The 27,470-nt window shown below is 45.3% G+C and overlaps 1 protein-coding gene across 1 annotated transcript in view; it reads right to left on the reverse strand.

Moving 5' to 3' along the window:
* Positions 1-27,470, reverse strand: part of MAPKAPK2 (mitogen-activated protein kinase-activated protein kinase 2) — a 45,434-nt gene that overhangs the window by 17,603 nt on the left and 361 nt on the right. The window lies entirely within an intron of this gene.

Here is a 27,470-nt window from a genome sequence, read left to right on the forward strand (position 1 = left end):
CTCTCAGCAGAAGATACAAGGAAGGAAACTATTACCCTGAAATTACTTCTGACCAGGAAGAAAAATCTAGTAAATATGGGTTTTTTGTTTTGTTTTGTTTTAAACTCTGGGCAAAAACAACCATACCAAGAATACCACATTGGGAGGAAATAACCTTGTCAATCTAGATAAAAGAGGGAAGAAAAAAAAACTGGAGACAAAAACAATCATTTAGCCTAGACTTCAAGAAAATCTGTATTTAGATGTTGAGACAAAGGAGCAGTATGGCCAGAAATCCCAAAAAGGAATGCATTTTATAAACTATGGGCTGAGTCTCTAACAAGTGAATTCTGACCATCTAAAACACAATAATCCCCTGAAGAAACCAGGAAGAGGCAGTCACAGATGATAGAAGTGCTGATGAGCTCAGATATTAAAAGAGGTGCCCCAAAACACAAGCGACTGTCCAAGAGTGGTGTGGGTTTACAAAACAGAAGAAGCAGAGTTTGTGAAAATGCAAGAGCTACCAGAAGCATGTCTTAAAACTACATCCATAGCTCTAAGAACCAGGGAGGAAGTGGGCCCTTGATGGGGACAGAAGCTCTAATATACAAAAATGACAGAGAATAGGGGAATATTCCTCTCCAGTATGTTCCATTCTTTCTATCAAAGAAAATGCTCTTTACACCAAGCTAAACATTTACACACACACACACACACCCCCTCTCTCAAGGGAAACCTCAAATTCAAACTAGACCAAGAACTAACTTACAGTCACCCAACTATGACTGAATTAAAAGATCCCGATCTTAGAAGAACCACATTCTAGGATGCAGAAGGAAAGTACAAGCTGCTTCCAGAACCACTGTTGGTAATGGTTCAGGAGCTGAGGGGAAGAGGAGGTGGGCACTACTCTGCTTTCTGGCAGCACAGATTCTCTCTGTACCCACAGTGCTCCAGGCACCAGACTACCTGGGGCTTCAAGGGTTCACAGGCCAGCCAGGAGGAAAAAAGAAACAATATATAAACAAAACTGTTAACAAATGTGACAACCAAGAGGATATAAGGAATTGGCTTGGCATTTTTGTTTGTTTGAAGGGAAAAGAATAAATAGGATAAACCGCCCAATGTAACACCTGCCTCTGATAAAACTCGAAAACAGATCCTAAACTGGACCATCACAGTACAGCCTGGGCTCCCTGAGAAGTCATGCAAACTAGTATCATTTCCTTTTTAGCAGAGTTACTAAATTATAGACTAAAGGAATGCCAGACACAGGAGCCTTGACTTCTATAAAGTATATGCAAAGCCTCCTGCCAGACCTTTGAGATGACAAAGAGGGAATGAGATGACAAAGCATTTAGATAGTACTTTCAGATGTTATAAATTACCAATAATAAAGTGTTGTTTAATGGATCTAGGACAGGCTGCTGAACAGGCACCAAACTGAACTCACTGCCCCCTTGAATTTGCTCCCGGATCTCAGTAAATGGCAATGACATCACCATCTAGTTGGGCTCCCAAATATAAATCTTGAAGTACTCATCCTCACCCTCTCTCCCTCCCTCCCCCACAGAACCAATATGATTTTGTCTAGAAAGATCTCCCAAATCATTTTCCCTTTTCCGGCCTTGCTGCCACTTGCTGAGTTGGAGCCCTCTTTTCTCTGGCATGTTTTTTAACTGGTTTCTAGATGGAGACTTACTCTGTTCCAATACATCCCAGGTCCCATGCTGACAGATAAACTGAAGCAGGACACTTTCTTTCTTAAACATCCCCACTGGCTAACAGGATATGATCCAAATTCCTTAACTCAGTCTTTCCTAGCTCCTACCACATCCTCTTCACCCTCACCTCCAAACACATCCCCTTGACTTAAGCTACATTGAACTTCACAACCTCAGATAAGCCATGCCTTTTCATGACTTCATGTCTTTGCATCCTTCAAGAAAGAGTGTGATGTCACCTCTTCTATGAAGCCTCAGACCACTTCCAGGCTGAATTAGCCCCTCTTCCTCTTTGTTCCCATAAGATTCTTGTTAAACTCCTACTGCAGCACTCACTGGGGTTATTTACAAAACTGTTCCTCCTCCCATGTACTTGCTGGAGGCTGGGACAATGTCTTACTCATCTTTTTATTCCAAATGCTAAGCCCGATACATGGCATTCAGGAGGTACTCAATAAATATTCTCTTATTGACTAAACCCAGAGAACACTTCCAGTGACAAGGAATGCTGTCCTTGGCTTTGCCTGGGATTTTACCAAAAAGCTGACTGACAACATAGTAGACATCAAGCTTATCAAACTTGCAAGTGACCAAAAGGGGGAGGGAGAACAGCCAGTGTGCTAGGTAGCAGATTTTTAAAATTCAATAGGAGAAAATGTGGGCCAAAACTAACCAAAAAATAATCTACAGTAGCACAAAAGAGACTTTTCTCCAGTCACATTCATGTAATATGAGTAAGAGCAAAGACTTTAAAGCCAAGCTGCCTAGGGGGAGTCCTAGTTCCTCCATTAACTGCCTGTAGAACCTTGGGCACATTTCCTAACCTTACACTTCCAGTTTCCTTCACTGTAATACAACAGTAATAATAGTGTCTACCTCATAGGATTGTTATTTAGTTAATAATAATAACATAATTGCACTTAGAATTGTGCCTAGCTCAATAAACTCTTTTATTATGTGTTGTTGCTAAAGGTTGCTTCTAAGAATAGGGAAGAGAAGGTGTAAAACATTGTGGTTAAAAGCAAGGACTCTAAAATTAGACTGTCCCAGCCTCCAACATCAGCTGTAAGCTTAGTAGCTGCCTGAACTTAACAAGTAATTTCACGTTCTAAATCTCCACTGTCCTCATCCATTAAATGGGGCTTATGATAATATCTGTCAAAAGTGTTCACTTAACATTTTCTCTTGTTGGAAGAGAAATGAAAATAAACTAAGTATCTATTAATAGAAAACTGGTACAATAAATTATGATATAGCAATACCATAAAAAATATGCAATTATCAAGAAAAACGATTAGCCAGGTGTGGTAGCGTGCACCTGTAGTTCCGGCTACTTGGAAGGCTGAGGTGGAAGGATTGCCGGGGCCCAGCAAATTGAGGCTGCGGTGGCCGGGAGCGTGCCACTGCACTCCAACCTGGGCAACAAAGTGAAACTCCGACTCAAAAAAAAAAAGAAAGAAAGAAAAATGAGGTAGATATTAGATATACTAAAATAAAAAGTTCTTCAAAAAGGCATTCTTTCATGAAAAAAGCAAGTTGCAATTTGGTATATATCATCCGATCCCATTTTTGTAAAATATTTTTTAAAAGCAAATGGGGGTGTGTGTGTGTGTGTGTGTGTGTGTGTGTGTCTGTGTGTCCACCCACATTTTTGTAATATAGCAGCTCTTGCTTTGCACAGTAATGTGAACCATAAAAATGACTGTGCAAAGCACTCTTAAACACTATGAGAAAATGTATAATTGTTCCATGACCTTTAAAAATTTCTTCATTCTGTATTCAGAAGTCAAAAACAAACAAAAAAGTCTGTAAAAACATTAAACATTCTCTTACTGTCAAGTTATAAATGAATGAGGAAATGAAAAAATAGTAAAACTGAAATTTATTTTGTATACTATAATTTAAAACACTGGAATCACTGAGAGTTTATTTCCTTGTTAAAAACAAACAAAAACTTACCCAGAATATTATGAACAGTGCTTGCCTTCTTGCTGTTTAGCACACAATATGGATGAGTATCTTTTCCGTGCCTTTGCAAACTATCATACACCTTTTCTAAGTTTGGATCAGTTTCTAACATTTGATCCATTGCATGTTCAATGTTGTGAAACAACTCCAATGGTGTCTTTAATGTGAAGTTTTTTTCCAGTATCACCTCATCTGAGACTTCTTCATCAAAACCACTTTCTCCATTTATATTGACATGATGCATTCACTGAGTTCCCGTGGCTGCATGTGTGGAGTCCTGACCGACAGCAGTGTCAACATCCCCACAGTCAGCTATTTATTCTACAATTCTATTACGTTTGGCTTGAAATTTCACTTCCGACATTACTACATTTCATTTCTCTGCTGAAATTTCATCTTTGTTGGCCAATTCCTCCAACAATTGTCCATTTTTGTAAAATGTCACATGAGTGTCTCACTAGGAGACAGGGAGGCAACATGGCTACACACTTTCCTGTCTGCTTGTGAAGTGAACAGATGGGCAGTGACCGATCACTAAAGAAGGAACATGATTGGTCAATGACCATAACGAGCATCTGTTATGTACACAGTGGTCTGTGGATTGAAGAGCTAACAGCAAAGTTTGTACTCTATGCAATTACTCATAATATGCCATGGCAACTGAAATTTGAGCCACGTTGTTGGGAACTGATGTTATTTAACTAATCCACGGTAACTGAAATTCATGCCGATTAGAACCATGAAAAGTGAGGAGTGTCTGGATAAAGAACAATCTGGAAGTATATACAATAGAAAAGCTTACAGTGACTCCCCTTTAGGAAAAGCTGTATTATTTAAACTTGTTCTCAGTGACTAGGTTCTACACCCTGGGAATAGCTCTAAACCTGGCATGATTTTGCCCCCCAGGGAACATTTGGCAATGTCTGAAGACATGTTTGACTGTCACAATTTGGGGGAATGAGTAGATAGTTGCAAGTGGCATCTAGTGAGTAGATACCAGGGATGCCGCTAATTCCTACAAAGCACAGGACAATCCTCCACAACAAAGACTTACCTAGTCCAAAAGGTCAATAGAGCCAAAGCTAAGTAATCCTGTTTTAAATCAAGAAATTTTTATTAAGTTAATTTTAATACCTTTCTCCTCTGGTGGTGGCAAAGGTTAAATGAGACAATGGAAGTAGAAAGTACACAATAAATGCAATTATTATCAGAGGCTCTCCATGACTTCAAGCTGAATGAATATCTTAATTCGACCTAAGATTCATGGTATTTTAACAAACATTAACCCAACCCAACTGATCTGATGCCATGATGTGGGTCCAAAAAGTTAATATTGCCCTCAGATTACTGACAGAGCAAGTACCTAGATCAAGACAAGGATCCACATTTAACCACACTCTGTACTTCTCACATATCTAAACACCACAACTAGACCACATCTATTAATAAAATCCAGCACTCAGTTCTGGGCAACACACTTGAAAAAGAGTATTAAACTTCCAAAGGAGGACAGCCAGGATATAAAAGATTTGAGAACCATGACACATGTAACAGTTTAATAAACTAGGGCGATTACCTGTAGAAGAGAAACCATGAAAGAGCAGTAGAGGGACTGGATGTGATAACAGTCCAAAAATTATCTATTAAGGATGTCTCAGAAAAGGGGCTAAATTAGACTTGGTGCATATGGTTCCTCAAGGGAGAAATTACAGAACTATCCTACAATAAGAGTCTTGTAAGGTAGTAAATTGCCCATACCTGGAAACATTCAAGTAGAGGCGGGCTCTGAAAGGGAATTCTGCATTGGATAAGAGACCAATCTAGATGAGCAATAGGCATTTTCTGATCCTCACATTCTTGGGTACAGAGTACAATGAGAGGGCAGGGCAGAAAGTCAGATAGGAATAAGAAGTAACAGCCTTCTATAACTTAGCAATCATACGCCTAGGTGTTTACCCAAGAGAAATGAAAACATTATGTTCACAAAAAGACTTGTGCAAGAATGTTCACAGGAGTTTTATTCAGCACAATCACAAACTGGAAACAACCCAATGTCCATCAACAGAAGAATGGACAAGTAAATTATATTATATGTATACGATGGAATACGACTTAGCATAAAAGGAACAAACTACAGATACATGCCACCATGTAGATGAAACACACACAAAAGAGTTCATGCTGATTATCCTATTTATATGAGGTTCCAGAACAGGCAAAACTAATCTACAATGAAAAAACATCAGAACTGTGATTACCTGAAAGGTAAGGAGGATGATTGGGCAGGAGCACAAGGGAACTTAATAGGTAATGGAACTTTTTATTCTGTATGTTGACAGAGATTTGGGTTGCAAAGATGGAAGCATTTATCAAGACTCATGAAATGATACTTTAAGAGTTGTGCATTTCACTATTACATAAATTTTATCACCAAAAACCAAAACAAATGCATGAACAAATATTAAATGCTAATTAATGCCTATGTATGCTGAAATGTTTGGGGGCAAAGTGCGCTGACGTCTGCAACTTACTGTGAAATGCATTCCCAAAATAACTGGTAAATGGATAGAGAGATTGCAAAATGTAAAGAGATGTGATAAAACAAGTATAATAAAAGGCTAATGGTAGAACTTGGTGGTTGGGTATAAGAGTGTTCATTGCACAATTCTTTCAAGTTTGCTGAACATCTGAAATGTTCATAAAAGGTTGTGGCAAGGAGGAAGTAACTGCCAGTAGGGAGCACCACAAGGGAAACAAGAGGTTGCTGGGGGATCACAGGAGGGGAGCGCAAGGGGAAGAAGAGGGCTGGTTTCAGCCAACTCAGGGCCTCTCAAGGGCAAAATTGCAAAAGGTCAGGCTGACCTGGGAACAGGCAATCTTAGCCAAGAGCAATCTTAGCACATATAAGGTTGGCAATCAGACCTTTACTGTCGTAAATTCTTGTTCCTATGGGACCAGTTCCATCATTATTGGACTGTGTGGTAAGGGCAAGTTCCTGTCCCTCTCTGGCCTTGGTTAAAGGGCTCAAGTACAATGAAGGATTGGTTTAAAGGATTCTTCTGTGCTCTCCAGCTCTGACATTTTACTATTCACAGCATCTGTGGAAACCACTTTTCTAGACAGAAACCAAAGAATGCAGAGATGCAATCACAGCTTCACCAAGCTCCAGGTGGTTTCATACAGGCACGAGGCAGAGAATGGTCTTATATCAATGTGTCCTCAGAGAAAGGACCTAGGTACAAGCAGCTCTCAATTGTCTGCATGTGGATTACCCACTTTGCAGAGTAGCCACAGCAAACACTGAATTAATGAGCAGGAATACCCTCCCTTACCCACCCCCAGTAATCCCCTCACACACCCAGCAGGTTTCTGGGAGTGCAGAATCCAGATCGAGTTTACATCATCCCCACCTTGGTGAGAACTAAGTTGCAGAAGAATTGCAGATATTTACCAAGGTAATGCAGCCAATTGGGGACAACCCAGGACCCTAAAAAGACCATGTGGATTTCCCAGAAAAGCACAGGGGACCCAGGGAACCCCTCCTGGATTTTAGTACTTATAACCAGCTCCTTCTTTCTCTGCCTTTGCCACTCTGGTTTCCAAGGAAACTAGAGTCTAGTGCTTCTGGTGATCTTAAAGAAAAGGAGATGTATGTTTCTCAAACCAAAGACCATTATCTCACAAACCAAAAACAACCTTCTGGCAGAACTTCCTTCCCACCATTCTCCTTGGGGGAGGCGGAGTGAGAAGCAGACTACTCTGAGGTCAAGACCCGGAAATGGGAGCCTGGAGGAAGTCTCTGGCGTGCCTGGCAGTGAGGAAGTCCTGATCCTTCCCTGAAATAGCTATGACCAATCACCTGGGGGAAATCTGGGATCCTCATCATGCAGGACAACAGGACACTTGACCTAGGTCCAGATGTGCCACAGCTACAAGCAGGGCCTTGACAGGAAACAAAGGCCTAGTAAGGATTGAACCTGTGGGAGACAGGAGAGCAAGGGTGCAGTGCCATCCTCTCCCTCAGCCACATGCCTACTACACACCAGCTGGAACCACAAATGTCTGCAGAGTTGATCTGGGTACGGAACGACAGGCAAGGGGAGAACAAGTACAGAGAGCAGTGACAGGAATCGGGCTCAGACACTACCTGCCTTCTAGCCTAGAGGGGCAGCAGATAAATGCTTAGTTCTCACTGCCAGCACTTCTGGACAAGTAAAGCCCCACCCAAGAGTAAGAAAGAATTTCCGTAATGACCAATTTGTCTAGAAGTGGCCTGAATGTCTTCCCAGCAGCAGTGATGCATCCCCAGCTGATGGGGAAGGAGGGAGTCATCCAATGCTCTCCTGCTCCCCAGGCCTTCTCCACCCTTACCCCACATCTACCTCAGTGGGCTCAGAGGTTCCTGGCAAGACCTCCCACTCTGGGGCCGCAGCAAGTCCACAGGGGTCAGAGCTGCTGGTCCCCCCAGAGAGCCTGGAGCCTGGGAGTCTGCAAATACAACCCCAGTTGGTGGCAGTAGCTCATATTCTTGCTTCCCAAATCAAAGGTGGGTCCACCCAGACTTCCTGTTGAGAGGGAGAAAGTAACAGAAGCAGCATCTGCCCTTGTTCCTCTCACATAGGGCAAAGACCACAAAGGGCTCCTCGCCGATCTGAGTGAATGGCCTGTGTGGCTGTGGCTGAGGAAAGGCAGGGAGAAGACCAGAAGAGCTGGGAGATGAAGGATACCTCACCCTCACTCCTGCTGGGGACAGACTAATTCCCATCCCCATGGGAAGGTCAAAAGGGGAAGAGCCGCCTTTGAAAATTAAATGAACAGCCGGGCTCAGTGGCTCAGCCTGTAATCCCACGCTTTGGGAGGCTGAGTTGAGTGGATTGCCTGGGCCAGCAGGTTCAAGACCCACCTGGGCAACTTGACGAGACTTCATCTCTACAATAAATAAAAAAAAATCAGCCGGGCATGGTAGCGCATGCCTGTAATTCTGGTTACTCAGAAGGCTGAGGCGGAAGGATCGCCGGAGCCTAGTGGGTCAGGAGTGGCCACTGCACTCCAGTCTGGGCGACAGAGTGAGACTCCAACTCAAAAAAAATTAAATTAAATTAAATAATAAAATTAAATAAACAAATAAATAAAACAGAGATAGGAAATCCTGGTCCTGCCTTAATTACACTGAAAGTGTATAATCCCCAGGAACAGGGACTGATTCCCACCCCAAATTCCCATTTGTTCCCAGTTGCCAGTTTCCTCAGGAATAACCACAGCCCCACAGCAAAGCAGCGCCAGAAAAATGTTGAGGCCTACAATAGGCTCCAGGAATCCCCAAGGCCTGGGTTTGCTCCAAAGGAGAATCCGACACAGCCTCCTAGGCATTTCTTGGGGAGTCAGTCATCTGCAGGGCCAGTCATTTATATCCACCTCCTACCAAAGGTCTGAAACAATTCTAGCCAGGAGTCTCAAATTTTAAAACTCCACAAACTGGCTCATACCTGTAATCTTTGCACTTTGGAAGGCTAACACTGGAGGACTGTTTGAGCCCAGAAGTTCAAGACCAGCTTGAGGAGCATAGCAAGACCTCATCTCTACAAAAAAATTTTTTTTTTTTAATTATGGCCAGGGGCCGGGCTCGGTGGCTTAGCCTGTAATCCCAGCACTTTAGGAGGCCGAGGCCAGTGGATTGCCTGAGCCCGTAGGTTTGAGACTCACCCAGGCAACTTGGTGAGACCTCATCTCTACAATAAATCAAAAATTAGCCAGGTGTGGTAGTGCATGCCCGTAGTTCTGGCTACTTGGAAGGCTGAGGCAGAAGGATCGCTGGAGCCCAGCAGGTCGAGGCTGCGGTGGCTGGGAGCATGCCACTGCACTCCAGCCTGGGTGAGAGTGAGACTTCAACTCAAAAATAAATAAATAAATTATGGCCAGGTGTGGTGGCATATGCCTGTAGTCCCAGCTACTCAGGGAAGCTGAGGTGGAAGGATCTCCTGAGCTCAGGAGGTCAAGGCTGTGATGAGCCGTGATCATGCACTCCAGCCTGGGCAACAGACCAAGACCCCAATTACAAAAAAAAAAAAGCCCACAAATTTTAATAAATCCAGTTCACAATTCTGAATTCTTCCTTAAATTTAAACCAAAATGCCTTCCTTGGTCTCAGCTCCCCTGGGTAATGGATAGTTAAGTGGCTTTCTCCCTGATCTACCCTCCAGATACCCTTGGGTTGGTAGAGGGGGGAGAAAACACCCAATCCACCTGCTTCTCACTGGTCATCCCCTCAAGGGTCAACACAATCTCCCCCATCAGAAAGGAGAATGCGGAGAGATAAGGGAGCTAAATCTGGGAGCTAAATCTGTAGCAAGCAGTCCCCTTAGAATCACCAGCCCCTCCCTTCTCCAACGGTGGGGAGCTCGAGCTCTCAGCAGCCTCGGCCTCAAGTAGGGGTATCTGCTGACTGCTCAATCACCCCCCATGCTGTAGACTGCTGCTTCCTAGGCATAACAGATGTAGTTGCTATTCAGTGTTTTCAAGCCAGGACAAAAGCTGCTCCAGAAGCATAAAGCCAACAGGGATGCAGAGAGGCCAACTTCAATAGAAGCCACCTGCCAGGGCCCTTCCCTGCCACACCCTCTGGCACACATGCATGCACTCATACATACACCTTTTTCAAATCTCTCCAACTTAGTTTGACCCATAGAGTCAGGTGACTTTTTCTCTAAATCACCGGACAGTTCTCCCAGAGCAGGGAGTTTGTATTGCCACTTCTCAAATAGTATTCTGTAGGATGTTAATAAGTGATAAATAAAAAAGGGGTCCTACAGATGCCAGCAGCACTGGGTTAAACAAAGGTAAACAGATTCTTTTACTGAAGAACTTCTCAGAGCCTTTAATGTGGTAATGGGCATGCACTGCAGAATGTCCCCCAATTCATGTGACCACAGAGCACCTCAGATCTGGTGTCCCACCTGGAGAAAAGGGCAACACCTTCCACTATGTTTACTGAGTCACCTGTACATAGAGCTTCTACCATTTGGAGTATATGAACAATGCCCCTCAATATACTTCCAGGGGACAGATGAACGGACAGGTTAATAAGTGCACACGCACTTGTGGTATACTCATCCTTGTCATTCAGTTCAAGTGGTGATGAAGCTTCTGCAAGGGCCATTAGACATAATATAAAGGGCCTGAACCTCTGCACACCCTCAAGCTAATCTTGGCTGTGGATCATCTGTGCTTATGTCATCAAGGAAAGGGCTTAACCCCCAGATGAGCCAGCTGGTTCTAGTCCCTTTCAAGCCGTCCCCAACTCCAGACCTCACCTACTGTTTTGTACCTGGCTATAAGTGTAACGGGGTGACTGCAGTCAATGCACTGTACACATAGGTGGTCCATAACCACCATAACCGTCACACACAGTCTAGGCGACCTCTGCTAGCAATACCACTAATTACTGCAAAGAAATCTGAAAGGAAAATCAGGAAGGACAACCAAGGGGACCAGCAAGGCACCAACAAAGGGATCCCAAGCATAAATCTCAAAATTTTCCAAAAATCGAGTGCTTTCATATTCAAACTACATATATCAGCCTTTATCTTGATCTGAAAGTAGCACCCCTCCCAACCCCAAAGAAAAACTGTTAGACATACTCCAACTTTGGGTTGGAAAAACATAGCCCATGTACCCTGGGAGTGACTTATGGCCCCTCCAGCACTCTGCTATTTCTGGGGTGGGCTTTTGCTTCATTCATAATGAAGTAGACCCTGAAGAGGAGTCTCCCACTGACATCTGCAGCTAAGCGCAGAAGCAGATCCCCCTCCTCACAACGGGGTTACAGAGTATGTTCAAGTCCCTCACCCTTCACAGGAAGCCTCTGCCTCTTGAGCAAGCTCCCCCTTGTTCTGAAGCCACTGACTGTTCCTGGTATGCATGTTTCTTAGAACACCTTCAGCAGAGATGGAGGCTGTGGTTAGTGTTTGGGTACCATCAAAAGGTTGGGGAATTCCTCACGCTGTGGCTCTGACCTAGAAGGGAGGGGGCCCTGATGTTAGCTCTCCCCTCCCAGCCCCTATAGCATCAGAAGAAAACAGGATGAGATACCACCAGGCATTACTGAACAGTCTCTATCACTGAATACAAGTATGAGCTTCATCACCTCAGGGTAAAGGCCAAAGCCAGGAGTAGAAAAAAACACCAACAACCCTTTCCAGGGAAGCACCTCCCACCTACTCCCCAACCAGGCCCTGCCCTACCCCAGAGAACAGAAACATGAAGGTCCCTTCCCAGTTCCTGCCATCAACTACCCAGGCCCACCCCCTACACTATTCTCTAGGCTGGAGAGAATTCTTGGTTTCCACTCCTTATTCCACTTATCTTTGGAAGTAGCTGCTTCTGAAGCTGACAATTTAATGCTTGATTTTTTAAACTTTATTGTTTAAATACCTGTTTTGCCTCTAGGCAGTCAAGCTTATCAGCTGCTAAGTAGCACTTTCCTCATTGGAGCTTATGAGCCCCAGGCCACTGAGGATAAGAATACTGGTGTGGGAAAAGGGTTCCCGCTTCCCTATGGCAACCTCAGCTGAATCCAAAATAGACAAACATGCAGAAAGCTGATCCCTTTCTGTGGGTATGGTCTGCACCTCTGCTAAATGCTAGGCACTTGGGGACATCAAATGAGAGAGACACAGTCCTTATCCTCAGGGAGCTCAGTGTACAGGCGAGGGCATGGAAGGGGCTGTAATCCAAGTTCATGGCAGTCAAGCAGACAGTAATGAACAGGGGAGAGAGGGAGTTCTGCCTGGAATTGGGAGCAGGGGTAAAATACATTATGAGCCTCGAAGGATAAATATAATTCTACCAGAATGGATACAGAATGAACAAATGGAAGGCCCAAGAGAAGATATGGAAGCAGATGAATGCACAGCAGAGAGGGAGGGAGTGATCTTCTGGAAGGGAGAGGGTAGAAAGGAAGCTAGCTTGAATGCCACATTTAGAAGTTTGAGTTATACACTGAAGGTGAGCTGAAGGTCTCCAAACAGAAATGATGTTTGTGGTCGTATCTGACTGGGAATAAATGGGTGAGTCTCTCAATGCTTCTGAAGCAAACCATTTCAGTGCCCACAAAAAGTGTTAGGCATGCAAAGAAACAGGGGCTCTTCCTTACGGAGCAGGGTACAGAGAGGCAGAGGGTACACATGGCCCATACCAGCCCTTGGGACTCTGCTTCTCAGGCTCCACTGGGATTCAGGTCTTTCCTCCGGCTCTCAGCAAGGCCTAACAATCAGGAGGCTCCTGGAATGATGCTGTGTCTCTCTATCTCCCTAGAGCCATGGCAGATCAAGCACTCTGAACACAAGCCATGATCTGGGTGGCAGGGACTACGCCAGTTTGCTCGAATACCTGCTGAAGACTGAGCGCAGAGATGGAGGTGAGAAGTTCTGCGAGGCTCTGAAAGATGCAATGAGCACCAAAGGACTGCACAAAGTCAGAAACCAAATCCCAGATTCAATAAAAATAGAATTTTAATAGCAGTAACTTTTTTTAATGGTAAGGTTTCCTTGAAAAGGGATAAGCTTTTGGAAGAATTTAAGCATAGGTGTGAGAGACTGGTGGATGCCAGGCCCAGATAATTACATCACTTGGGAGAGCAAGCTAAAAATACACATTCCTGATTACCACCTCTGTAGCGTCTTAGACTCAATAAGATACATTGAATGGTGCCTGGGACTCTGCATCTTGAAAGGCTACTCAAAGTGATTCTGACAATCATCCTTGTTTGGGAGCCACTGGGCTAGAGGACCATCTGTTAGGATGTAGTCCTAAACAAGACAAACTAAATACGTTTTAAGATCCTTTTCTAAATGATTACCTTCGATTTGCTCTCCCACCTGGTCTCAAAACCACTCCTGTGCCCTTCCACAAATCCCCTTCCAGCTCAGATAAATCGTTACCAGGTTGGAGAACGATTATCTCGGAAGCCTGCACTGCCTAAGAGAATGTTGTGTGTTCTATCTGTGCTCCACAATACTGTGGCCATCAGCTGCCTATTGAGCACTTGAAACATTGTTAGCACCATTAAGGTACTGAATTTTTTAAGTTTTATTTAATTTTAATTTCAATAGCTATATATGGCTATTGGACACCACATTGGCCAGTGCAGCCTTCTGTGAAACAGGGCTTCTGGCAATGACTGTGAGATCCAGGCAAACAAGCAAATTCTGGCCCCACCCCCTCTACCACCACCCTCTCAGAGCTCATCTCCAGCCTGGCGAGACCTACCTGATGACAGGGAGATTAAATTCAAAGAAAACAGTAGGAAAGGAGGAGCTTGTATCAGTAGTACCAGAGGCAACAGGTACAGGGAACAAAGAGCCTGAACAAAAACTCTCACCCCCAAAGACTATACACTCTCTTCTGCCCAAAAAGCAATTAACACCAACAGCTGCCACCCTATCCTGAGCAGCTTCCCAGAGCAAGCAGCCCTCATTCTCAGGCATGACCCAGAACATCCCTTAGTTGACTAAAGCTGGAGTCTCAAATCTGTTTTGTACTGAAACTTTAGGCTCTACTGGAATATAGAAATGGGAGGGAGGGAGGGAGGAAAAGAAGAGTTCATTCTACTACTTTTCTAGGTCTCAAAAGTTTTTATCAGGAAAATATATCATCTGTCCATTTCCAAACATGGCTGGATTCTTGTCAAGCTACAGCACACAGGCCAACATAAAACCCGACCAAGTACCCCAGATAAACATATATGGTCTTCCAACCTTGCTTTCTGCCTGACACACACATTTTGGGCCCCTTTTCCCAACACCTGCCTACACACACTCTCAATCTACCAACAAGGTGATTATCTGAACCGAGAAGCAAGTACTGCCTCAACCTTCTGGGAGACCAAATGAGCACACACCAATGTGGCAGCAAGAGGTGCCAGGTGAGTATCAGGAAACACCTGTCATATCTAAACAACTCTCAAGGGAGAGGCGAACAGCAAACCTCCAGGCAGCAGTCAGTGCAGCAGACCTCTCTCCCTGGAGGGCAATGCAGAAGGTGGTTTCTCAAACTTCCCTCAGTGGAGTCACTGACTGCTTCTCTCTTTGGAGACAGAGGCATCCTGCTGCAGTGACACAATCTCTCAGGGGTAAAGGGGACTGCGAGGTGTGGATGGAGGAGGAAGGACAAAAGACAACAGAGGAAATGCATTGTGGGAGAGGGGCAATAACCACCCATCACAGACCAGACACTTTTTCTGAAGTTTACTGAAAGATGGCTTCTCCCCTTCTTACTCCATGAAAGAGAGAGAGAGAGGGGAAGGGAGGAAGGAATGAAGGAAAGAAAGAAACAAAGAAAGAAATTGAGAGGAAAGAAAAACATGTTGCAACTTCCTGTGTCACAGCACATGCCCAGGATAACCAGACCCTATTCATTGCGTCACTTTCCCATCTGCACTAACAGTCAGCTCCATCCTGAGGTCTAACCTCTGCTCCCCCAGCTCCAGAGCTGCAAGTTGCAAGGTTACCTGAGAGTCTCCTGCCCCTCTGCATGTGGCCTGCCCGCTCCTCCACCTAGAAGGCTAAACACAAGAAGGATGCAATTTTTCAGAGCAAGACTGAAGCCCTAGGAGGAGAAATAGGCCTCTGCTACAGCTTCTGCCCAGCCATTTCTTTTTCATTCTTCTCAAGATTCCGGCTTTATGTGATGGTCAGTTAACACTAATCCCAAGCATTTCCTAGTACCAGAAAGATTTCTGGGGAGATAACATCTCTCCCTCTTCAGCCAAACAAAAGATGGGAGCACTCAGTGAGATCCCTCACACCATTTCTTAGAAACCATTCTGCTGGCCATATTGTTGTCCACACCCTCTCCTGGATGTGTCAGAAGTATGCCCATGAAGTGTCTCTGCCCAGGCCAGGCAAATTGATGCCACCCTCTACCCCCTCTCTCCCTGGTGAGCCCATTATGTGTCTCCGTGTCCTATACTGGCCACCCTGTTGCCCTAACTCTGACACCCACCACCAACTCTCTGAACTTCTTCCTTCTGATGTAAAAACCAGGAATTAGACCACAGGAGACAAATGGGAAAGTACATGAAAGGCATCACTTGGATTTTGAGAGGACGTCGTCTTTCATTCATTTTATACACACAGGTGTTCACTCCTACTCTAAGTCATTAAGTTCCCAAAGGACATTTAAGGGGGGCCTACAACTCACTCTTACCATTGTAGCAATTTGCGCAAAATAAGTATTGCATAAATATTTGGTGATAAAGCATAAATTGCTAGGACATTTAAGTACTGGATTATAATGGAGTCACAAAGAATTATTAGAGAGGCAGTAGTATGAGCTATACGAAACCCAGACTTGGGAGCTAAACATTCTCAACATTAATAACCTCAGGCCTTTGCACTTGCTATTCCTCTGCCTGACCCCCTTCCCACCCCTCAAATATCTTCAAGCTTCAATTCCTCATACACCACCTTCTGAGTGAAACCTTGCCTACTCCACTATGTAAATAATCTGCAACACTACACATACACTCCCAGCATTCCCAAGCCTCCTTCTCTCCTTTATTTTCTCCTTTGTACCTATCACCACGTGACAAGCTGTGCCACTTAGGTGATGATATCCATGCAAGTAGAATTTTTTTTTTGGGGGGCGGAGTGGGTCTGTTTTATATATTGATATGTTCCCAGAGTCCAAGATAATGTTCAGCACTTAGCAGGCGCTCAATAATTGCTAATAAAGTATTTTGTTTATGTTTAAACATGTTTCCTCTTCCATAAAATGGGGGCTTTCACTTTGCAATATTATTTTAAGGATTAATAAAAGTGTAAGTAAAACATTTAGCACAATGCCTGATACATAGTATTTGCTCAATAAAGACTTTTTATTAATCTGAGAAACCTTCACAGAGCAGCTAAGCTTCCAACATTGATCTGAATGACAGAAAAGTGTTATATGTATCAAACTCAACCTGCTGTTATAATCTTCTAGCCTTAGGGAAGCTGCAAAAGTCATTTTTGGCACTACTAATTAATTTTCTTGAATAATAAGTTGCTTTGGATCTCAGGGGCTTAGAAGGCACCCTAAGGCAAATCCTGCTTAGAAAGGCAGGGGGGTCTAGTCTAAGCTGCTAGAAAGAGTCATTGTTCTAAATTCTTCTCATCTCATATAGCAGAGGTATTACAGGGGTCTAAACTCAATAGGGTGACCCTGACTGTTCCTCCATTCCAGATTAATCCTGCCATCTGCACCTCCTGATGGCCAGTCAGCAGGGAAGACAGGAGGCAGGCATGGAGAAGAATAAACATTTATAAACATCAGCTGAATTAATACAAACACTGCAACCAACAGGAGAGTGAAATTACACTGTCTGGAGAAACCGAGGAGAGAGATGATGGCTCTCAGCCCCCAGGGCTCCCTGGGACCCAGGCTGACCACTTCTTTCCCAGTATCAGGGTCATTCTCCCAATGGGGATGCAGCAACAGTGATGAAGAAAGGCTTTGGTACAAGAGTCCTTCTGGGTCAAGTCTGTTCCCTCTGATTTACAAATGAGGAAACTGAGTGAGGCCCAGGCAGATACTAGGACTTGCTCAGGGCCACATTAAGTTAGAAGTCTCTCAGATTCCAGTACAGTATTAGGTTCTCTTTCCTGTGCAAACCTGTCATGGCATGGAAATAAGTGGCCCAGCAAGATCAGACCTCAGTCCAACCTCAGTACCGGCACTTGGTGCTCAATGCTAGTCCCTCTTGCAACACACAGGAGCAGGGCCAGCAGATGGATAACCTTGGACTGCATCTGTGTGTCTCTGCTGTGTCTGGAACTAACTAGAAAATGCCAAGAGCTGTAGGAAAGTTGGCAAGCTCTACATCTGTCCCTCCCTCATTTAAAGTTCTCTAAGGGGCAAAAGGGTCATCTCCATAACTGAACAGGAAATGGAGGGGCCCTGGAACAGGGAGGAGGAGGAGGAGAAGCATGAATGGGAAACTGTGGTCAGGGTCCTTACAAGAACGAGAGCTCCGTTAGCAGAAATAGAAGGTGCCCACTTGAGTCAGCAGATTTGAGTGGGTGGAGGAAAGAAATGCCCAGAAGACTGTTCTGAGAGTGGTTTTTCAGCAGACAGGAGGGGACACATGCTTAGGACCATCGCTATACCTCAGTCTGGCTCAGTCTCAGAGAGCCCAGCCCAATATTGTTCCACCCCCAGGGCCTCCAGGCCCCCTAAACCTGAGAATCACCACTAGTACCTCATTTTTACATCAGTGGCATCCACTATTTAGTCAGTTATCACACCTTTATTAGGCAGCTAAGTATAATGCACAGTGCTGAAATATTCTATGAATTGTTTTTTTGTTTGTTTGTTTTATTTTTTTGTGAGTTGGAGTCTCACTCTGTCGCCCAGGCTGAAGTACAGTGGCACGCTCATGGCCACCACAGCCTCAATCTGCTGGGCTTAGGCAATCCTTCTACCACAACCTTCCAAGCAGCTGGAACTACAGGCGTGTGCTACCATACCTGGCTTATTTTTTGATTTATTGTAAAGATGAGGTCTCACCAAGTTGCTCGGGCTAGTTGAATTGTTTTTTAGTGAGGGAGTACAGTCACTACTCTTAGAAATAAGAGTATATAAAAATAAATGATGTGTGTGTTCAAGGAATTTACAATTTAGTCCAATATCTAAAGAAGCACCTTTGTACATAGAAAAATGCATTTTAAATGTGAAGTAAGAAGTAAGAATTCCCTGGCAAGTTTGGCAAAAAGGGATGGGAATACACACATCTGGAGTGAAAGGCTTTGGAAGAGCAGTATTTGTGCAGGGTAGAATAGGTAGCTATGAACAGGGCGGGGGGTGGGCACAAAGAGGATACTGACAGATGGATGCGGGGAGTAGGCATGGGAAAACAGAGTCCTGTAAGGAGAACAATATATATAAGCCACTTAAGCTGGAAAAAATAAAAGCCATTAAAAAAAAAAACATGCATTCAGAAAACTACAGACTGGGGCCAGACCTGGGAAGGATCTGGATATCTCATGTATGTAGCTGACAGAGGATCCCACTGCCGGGCTTGAGCTGGGAAGCTACATGATCAGAGCTGGGCTCCAGGCAAACTAATCCCCCACTGCGCACCAAGGAATCAAGGAAGCAAGACCTTCACTCCAGGGCTGAGGGTTTCATATAACTGCCAACAGTCCCCTGCCCCATTCCTTTGTTCTCAAATTATACCTCAAACCCAATTTTATTTTCTTTTAAAGAATCTGAGCCCAGGTAAGCAAATCAAATCCATGAAGTCAGGATGGTCTGAGACCCAGGAGAGGGGACACTGCCATCCTCCTCCTCTCTGAGACACAGGCTGCTAGAGCACGTCAAGGGAAGAACGTGAAGGGTATGACATAGTCCCTGAGAATCCCAGGTAGGCCGTGCTGGAAAGGACACGATGCTCATGAGTCTGGCAGTCAGTAAACATAGTGTTTATGAAGCCAGGTACTGTACACACTCATTTCTCCCTGTGGCCCTTCATCTGCCAGAGGTCTAGGTACCTGCAAGGAAAGAGGAAGATGAAAGGCACAGGATGACCCCTTGCTAGGCACTCTGGCAAAGCACAGAGCCAGACTGCTCTAAGCTCTGGGGCATACGTGGCCTCCTCACCAGTCCACCTGCATTCCTAGGATGCTCCAAGTTTCAAACACATGGCCTCCAGTGCCCAGGGATCCCCTCTCCGCCCCACCCCAAGACCCTATGAGCTCTGTAGAAGCCAAGCATGACAAGCAATGCACATTCCTCACTTAGGCCACCCTTCCCCAGCTCCTGTGAAGCCTGGCCTTTAAAATCCCACTAAGCTTCTTCTAGGAATCATAGAAGCCAAGGACAGAGGCCAAGATAGGGAAAGAAGAGAGAGGGTATGGCTATTCCAAGGACAGGGGCTCCTTCTGTCAGAGTTAAAAATAAACTCTTCGCAACTATACCCAGCTCCTCCCCTCCAGAAACCAATGGGTCTTGGCAGATAAATCTCTCCCTACAGAGAAAATAAGGCCCAGTCCAGGGAGGTGGGAGAAGAGAGTAATGGAGACATGGTCTGGTTATACAACTCTAGCCGAAGGCAGAGGGCTCCTCAAGTCCTTCCTTGGCTACTATCAATCTCTCCTATACATCCCTTTCCCCAAATAAGCCCTAATCCCAGAAAGCAGACCTAGAACCCTTCTGTGCCATGATTAGTACCAATACCTGTACAGGGATTGGAAAAATCAGAAAGAAGAGTATGCCAACATCAAACTGAAGGAAATGCTCTGCCTGGAAGCTATCAGCTACACACGTCTTGGCTTGCTCTGCAGGCATCTAGGATGCCTAGGCAGTAGAAGGAGAAGCCACAGCTCAATACCTCTGCCCCTTGCAGTCAGGAGATAGAAGGGACCCATGCTCTGTTATACTCTGCAGGTGGCTGAACTGGGAGGGCCAGAGAAGGTACCATGGCCTGACTCAGGAAGGAGGTCTTGAAAGCCAGAGCCTGGTTATTCTTGGAAGCCAACAAGATGAGGACACACTTTTGAATGTGGTAACCCAAAGCCCCATACTACAGAGGTGAAGAATATAACTTAGCAACGGGCAGGAGTACAAGGCAGGAAGCAAGCTCAGTCACAGGGCAGTAGGGGTGAAGGCTTGGGACAGGTGCAGGACTCTCCTGTTCATTCCCACACACCTTCTGGCACAGAGGCCTGCTTAGAGGCAGAGCCTAGAGGAAGCCAGGGCTGGAGGCAAGCACAGCAGAAGGTCCGATCCACTCTGATGAGCCTGTTCACCCTCTTTTTTGTCTAACCCTTTCCCTAGTGGGGAAAAAGAGATCTAGATACCTGGAGACACGCCAATCACAGCACATCTCTCAGCACCCAAAAGACCAAGTTAGCCCCAGATTGCCTACCAAGCTCAGGCTAGAAGAGAAATGGGTATGTGGGAAATGGGTAAGTGGGAAAAGTGAGAAAAGCAGCTCAAGAGTACAGCAGCAACGACGGGGACAGCCATCAAGGCCTGACTGTGAGGGGAGACTACAGCAGTGGTAGGTTTATTTTTAGCTGTTGGGCAGAGGGTCTAAGTAACCATCCTGGGCCCTGAGCAGAAGACCAGGCTGCAAATATCCAGTGTGAGCTAGAAGCCTCATAACAATATGGACCATCAAAATGGCAGCAAAGTGATCAACTTGATCATCATGTAAGGAGCCCCACAGAAGGGTGCAGGTGGAAGAGTCCGCAGGGAGACCATCAGTAGATCTCCATTTAGGCCCCTCCCATCCCCATGCCCAGAGAGATTTCACCTTTGTTTCAGATTCAAAAGGATCATCGTGGAGATAAGCCAGAGAGATGTTATCTAACAGTACTGCTCTCCCTGTTCCCTTGTCTTCTCTGGGACAGAAACAGCTTCCAAGCCGATAGCTTTTGTCTCTGGTCATCATTCCCCCTCCCAGATGAGTCCTGGATGGACAATGGCCATGGAGATGCCTGGAAATGTCCCTCAAGAATAAAATGCCCTTTCATATGACCCTCTTGGAGAGCTCAGGTTCCTAGCAGAATGAACACACAGCTTGGCTGGTCTTAGAAAAGAACATCAGATACAAATACGGGTTGACCTTTGGGCCACGTCCCAGCCTCCACCATCTACCGGCTGGCATACAGAGGTGTTTACTAGACCTGAGGCTAAAGACCCCAAGAACTCCACACTGCCAAGGCCAAGCCCCACCTTATGCCTCCTACTGTGCCTCTCTTCCTCCCCCCACCAAATCTGATGGCCTGGTACACAACACCCATGGTCCAAATCCCCAGTGCTGAAACCAATGCACTAGACTTGAGTGGGCAGGAGGAAGAGGAATGAGGACAGACACCACCAGGCATCCCTTCTGTCTCTTGCTTCCTAGGACCCCTTCTCTTCCTACCCAGACCTATCTAGGGGCTCAGTGGTACCTGAATGTAAGTCTTAGTTTCCTCATCAGCAATGAGATTTAGTCCCTAAATGTCCACTTAGTACAACCCCCAGCCCATAACTTTATCTCTGGGTGAATCAGAAGAAGGTATCCCTTTGATTGAACCCACCACATACTGAGGCAAAGCCTGGCAAGTAAACAGTAGTTAGAGTTCAGCTCTTACTCACCCCCTCAACCAGATGCCCCTGCAGAGGGCACAGCCTGTACCCCCAACCACAGTGGACTTCTAATGCCCCACGACTTGAAATGAGAAAAGAGCCTGGAGTAGGGAAAATAAAGAATCCTTCATTCAACCTTGCACACCCACTACACTAAGATTCTTCTGATTTCCACTGAATGGCACTGGCCGTCCGCTGGCTGGAACTCTAAGTCATCACACAAGAGAAGGAGCAGCTGGTCAGTGATGATTATTCATTAACTGAACACAGACTTTACTGGCACCCAGCATTAAGCCTATGAAAAGGGCATCCACACTGGCCCAGATACTGCTGATGGTCAGACGCAGAGCAAGTCAGCAAGCTATCCTGCCTGCCCTCCACCTCTGGCCTCCAGCACTGCCTTCTGCTGCCTCACCCTGCCAGTGCTCAAGAAGCTGCTGGAACTGATTCTCTCAGTACACTGAGGCCCGGAAAGTTTAAATGACCTTCAATGTCACATGACTAGTTAGCAGGACACAAAGATTAGAACGTTTTATTTTTGTTGCTTTCTTATCTAGCACATAAACTATGGTAATAAGCTCATCTCCAAATATTCATATCCATGTATACATCTCAAAATACAAAATATCAGTATTTTCCTAAAGACTAGAAAAGTCACAGCAATCTGATTTGGGTAACATTAAGTTGTCCCGTGGTATGGCTGGCCCCTTCTCCTTTCCAATGCCCCTACTTGGGAATTGTGAAATAGCTTAGACGCAAATGACAATGCCCTACTCTTTCTCACCTTGGTTGACACTCCTTCTGGCACAGACCCCGCACACTCCTGGGCTCTGTGGGTGACAGGAGCTTTGGGCCCTCCCCCAGTTTCAGGATTAAGTTTGCCTCCAGCATTCCTGAGACTTGGCTCTTCCAGGCCTTCCAAATCCCCAAATCACCTGTGCCTAGTTCAAGAGACATCAAGAACCGCTGATGGTCCCACCCCCTCAGGTCCAAGTAGTGGAAACACCTCAACCACAGATACCAATGCCTTCCTCCTCCCAAAGAGGAGCCCTTTGTTCCCCAGACACCTACCAACATTTGGTCCTGAGGCCCTGGGACTGCTTTTCTCTCCCCTCCTATGGTCAATGATCCCAGATCTTAGCTAGAGATTATTTCCAAGTTCCATCAAAGCCCGGAATTCACAAGTAAAAAAGGAACACTGAACCTGGTTCAGTGGATGCTACCAGCCCTGCTGCAGGAGACAGGGATCAGGGCCAGGGCAGACACACATGGATCCTTCTCCCAAGGAAGGGACAGGGTCTGTGAAACTAGAAATCAGACCCTTCCCTCAAAATTCCCCAAGCTCCAATCTCAGTGATTCCCAACCTTTTTAAAAACAACCCCATGCTCCTCAAAGCACTTTGTGCTTTGACACAAGATGGTTAGGTTCAATTCTGAGCCACCAGTCCCTGACCACCCTAGCCTCCTGCTTCTCCTCTCAGCTCTAGCCAGGCCAATATGACCAGCACCTCCAGCGAACTTGCTTACTCCTCAGAGGCACAGCAATGTTTCACTGTCATAGCTGAGGACTCCTTCAGCTCCTTGAGTCCTCAGATTCCCCTCTTGCAGAGCCCCTCTATTTCCAGTTACACAATTTAGCTCCTAGACCAGCAAAATCCAGTAGAACTTTCTGCAGGGATAAAAATATTGTTCTGCACTGTTCAGCTCAGTAGCCACTAGCCACATGTGGCTACTGAACATTTGAAATGTGGCTAGCAATTGAATTTTAATTTAATTTAGTTTCATTCATTCATGTTAATTAATTTGAATTTAAATAGCCAAGTGTGGGTTGTGGCTACCATATTAAACAGTGCAGCCCAAGATAGCATTTGTTAATTTCACCCTCTCCAAATAGGTTTCTTGACTCTTACAATTTTACAGGCCACTTTTTACATTCGTCTCTTCCATGCAAATAAGTTTTTGGTAGATACTCAGCAAACTTACCTACCTGTAACCCTATTCAATATAAAAGAAACTGGTTTGGTCCATGAAACTCTCCTCATCTTGTGACTTCATCCAGCAAACCCAATATGGGACGCTGTCTCTCACCTAGCCATACTACCTGTCTTGTTCTCCACAGGTACAAAGCAAGAAGTGTCCTAAGTAGGAGATGTTCCCTGCACCATGGGGATGTGAGAGCTCTAGTATGTCCTTCCAACAGCATCCAGACCAATCATGAGAAATTCTAATCATCTCCCTCCCCCACTTCACAAAACCAAAGGAAGCCACATCACAGTGGCACTTACATGACCTGGGGAGTGAGGATCGCTGTAGAAAGGAAAGGAGAAGAAACCACAGGACCTTGTTTTCTCTAGTCCACGCAATGGAAAGATAAACAGAGATAAGTTATGACAACATTCTATGTTTTGTAAAGCAATAACATGCTTCACCTAATCAAAGTTGCACAGCAGAGGGACGATAGTGCAGGCTTTAATTAAATTTGTTCAGTTAATACCTAAGAGTCACCATGACACAGTGAAGCAGAAAGCAGCTGAGGAACCCCACAGGGAACACAACCAATTAATACACAAGTGGGCCGAAACTAGGTGTCCTAATCAAAGGAGTAATTAATAGAATTCCCATGTTCCTATACAAAAAAGAATAATAAGTAAGAGATCTATAAAAACTCCTTGGCTGGATGTCGTGGTTTGCACCTATAACTCCAGCACTTTTGGGAAGCCAAGACAGGAGGATGGCTTGAGGTCAGGAGTTCGAGACAAGCCTGGGCAAATAGCAAGAACCCATCTCAACTAACTAACTAACTAACTAAATAAGAATATTACAATTAAAAAAAAAACTTCCTAAAAAGGGGAGAGAGTAGTGAAAAAAAGGCTTATTACAGCAGATACTCATGGAGCTACGGAGGTGGTTTTGAAGCTGTCCCTCCAACTTTAGGGGCTGCTGCTGGAAAGGCACCAAATACCCACCCAGCGTCCCCTCACCAACAGTCAAAAGAGGACCTGCGATGAAAGGCAGCTCCTCAGGCTCTAGGCTCTGGGGCCAGTCTGCAAATGTCACTGCAGTTTGGAAGTGGGAAAAGGCCTGAAACTGGAAGTCCAGTGACCGGGGTTCTAGTTTGGAAGTGGGAAAAGGCCTGAAACTGGGAGTCCAGTGACCGGGGTTCTAGTTTGGAAGTGGGAAAAGGCCTGAAACTGGGAGTCCAGTGACTGGGGTTCTAGTCCTGCCTCTGCTGAGCTACATTACCTTGGGCAAAGTCACTCCCTTACTCTGGGCCTTGGTTCCCTTATCTGCATAATGAAGGGGCTGGATAAAATGACCTCTCAAGTCCCTTCCAACTCTGACTGGAAGTATGAATATGACACAGAACTTAGCAAAAGCAGCCAGGAGAGATGTGACAGTACCCACTGAAAAGCATGTACATGTTAGCTCTTTGAGGTGGAGGGAGAGAAGCAGCAGGGCAAGTTGGGATCATTTTAAAGCACTGATTTCACTTAATGGGGCTAAGAGGTCACCAGACCACAGATAGGGAGTAGGGCATCCGGGCAGCTGCCAGCTCCCATCAACTCTCAGGCTGCAAGATAGCAGACTTCTGAACCCAGCAGAGGCCCAGCTGCTGCCCTATAGCTCTGTTCTACATCTCCAGAAATGGCCTGAGCACATTGTGTGGAAAAGTCTCCTCCCTTGTTCTCATACACCTGGTATATGTCTCTGGAACAGGATTCTTTGAACCATATTTCCCCACATCTATAATTATGTCTTAGCCAATATTTGGATATGGAAGAGCTGTTGACACTGCTGTCAGTCTCCAAATGCCTTGTCTCTCCTTTCTTGCTCTATTATTAAGTTTTAACACAAAAATGTGTGGGAAATCTACAATTTAACAGTTGAGTCAACTTATAAGATCTGGGAGCATGCTGCCTGTCAAAACAGACTCTGACTTCACTCTCCACCTACTTCTAACCTGAGAAGGATAAACGATGAATGTTATTTAATATACTTCTGTATTTTTCCTTTCAAAACTATTCAAAGAAAAATATCTAAATCTCTCTCCTATTAAATACAATAGAAATCTGAATTGAGATCCAAAAGGATGGTTTAGAAGATGGTTTTGTGTGTATCTATTAAATAGAATGAGAAGTTGGGAGCTTCTGTTCTGAAGTCTTTTTATAATACTCTAGCTATCCAAGAGAATAAAGAGCCGGTGCCCCCAAACTACTGATGGGTGAAAGGCAGATGGTGTCTCAGAGGGGATAGAAAACTCTCCTGGAAAAAGTCTGTCACTTCCTCAATGGTACAGGTTAACTGTGATTAAACTATATTAACTCCTGTTGGATCCCCAAGGTCAGAGCCATGGTCAATTCAAACAACTCCTTCCTTTCCAGTTATGAGTATGGAAAGAGAAGTCTAAGGCACAAATATTAAGGTGTTCAAGATATTGATATATTCCCTCTCCAACACTCAACCTAAACAACAATCAAGATCCCACAGCAAGAGCTTATAGTAGAACTCAAAGAAATCTGAGTGTTTAGTATGAAAACAGCAAAAAAAATAATTCTAGAGGTCCTAAAACCTAGAAGTTGGACAAGCTTGCCCTCTACAACTCCAGTGTCCTGAGTTCTTATTACATCTGATTGTATATTTCAGTAGTCCCACCCATAACATTTCCGAGTTTTGCATTTGAGGACTCAAATACAGCTAGCTGTGGGGCTTAAAAGGAAAGAGAAAAATATAACACAGGAAGTATTCTTCTCCTCCTCCAATCATTAAGACACTCCAGGGGAAACAGACCCGAGGTGTCACTTTTAGAGATTCGTTTGACCTGAAAACCCTTTGAGAGGAAAACCTAGTTGGTTACCCTGAATGACCACCTCACACTTCACTGGGGACCCAGCCCCTGGTCAGACCTCCCAGTTCATTCTGTTTAACTTCTGAAGCAGATAGTCTCACGTGAATCCCCATTCTTCCCCTACCATGCTCCTTCAAAAAAAATAAAGAAAAGGGTTGGGTCTGCCCAGCTCAAGGATAAGGTTTCCTACGACTCTCCATCAATCGTCCAGGACCAAAGTGGCCATCTCCTGCTCACGAATCAGCACCGTGCCAAGTCATGACTTATAGACTCAGATCTATGGAGAGATGGAAACAGCAGACCCCGCGCCGTAGTCTGCTGGCCTCCCATCTGGAGCCTCGCAGGCACTGGAGGCAGGAGGGGGCCTGCTCTCGGATCAAAACAGTCCCTCCTCCGCGCCAGGAGGCGGTGTCCCCGCGGAATCTCCAGCCTCACACCTCCCGGGCGCGCCCCAAGGCGGCACGGCTGCCCTCGCGAGGCCCAGAGAAGTGAAATCACACATTCCGGCTCCCAAATAAGGAGCGAGGCTAAAGAAACCTCTTAGATTCGACTTCTCCAAACCAACCGACCAACCGGCTCAATGAGTAATGGGCCTTTTGTGCCCGCAGGAAGGAAAAAAAAAGGAGGGAGGAGAGGATGGAGAAGCCCAAACTCCCCAAATCACTTCCTCGAGATGGGGTGAAATTAGCAGAAGTGGTCCCAGGGCCAACCGTTCCGACTAGGCTGGATCCCGTTCAAACCCCAAAATGGCAGAGTCCTCACGAGTCCTCTGGAGTCCCCGCCACTCACGCCTGGAGGTGACCGGAAACTCGGCCTCGGCGGCGTGGTGGGCTCGG

This window comes from Carlito syrichta, unplaced genomic scaffold (genome assembly GCF_000164805.1).
Source record: "Carlito syrichta isolate Samal-C Ts95f unplaced genomic scaffold, Tarsius_syrichta-2.0.1 Scaffold301930, whole genome shotgun sequence".
NCBI classification, from domain to species: Eukaryota; Metazoa; Chordata; class Mammalia; order Primates; family Tarsiidae; genus Carlito; species Carlito syrichta.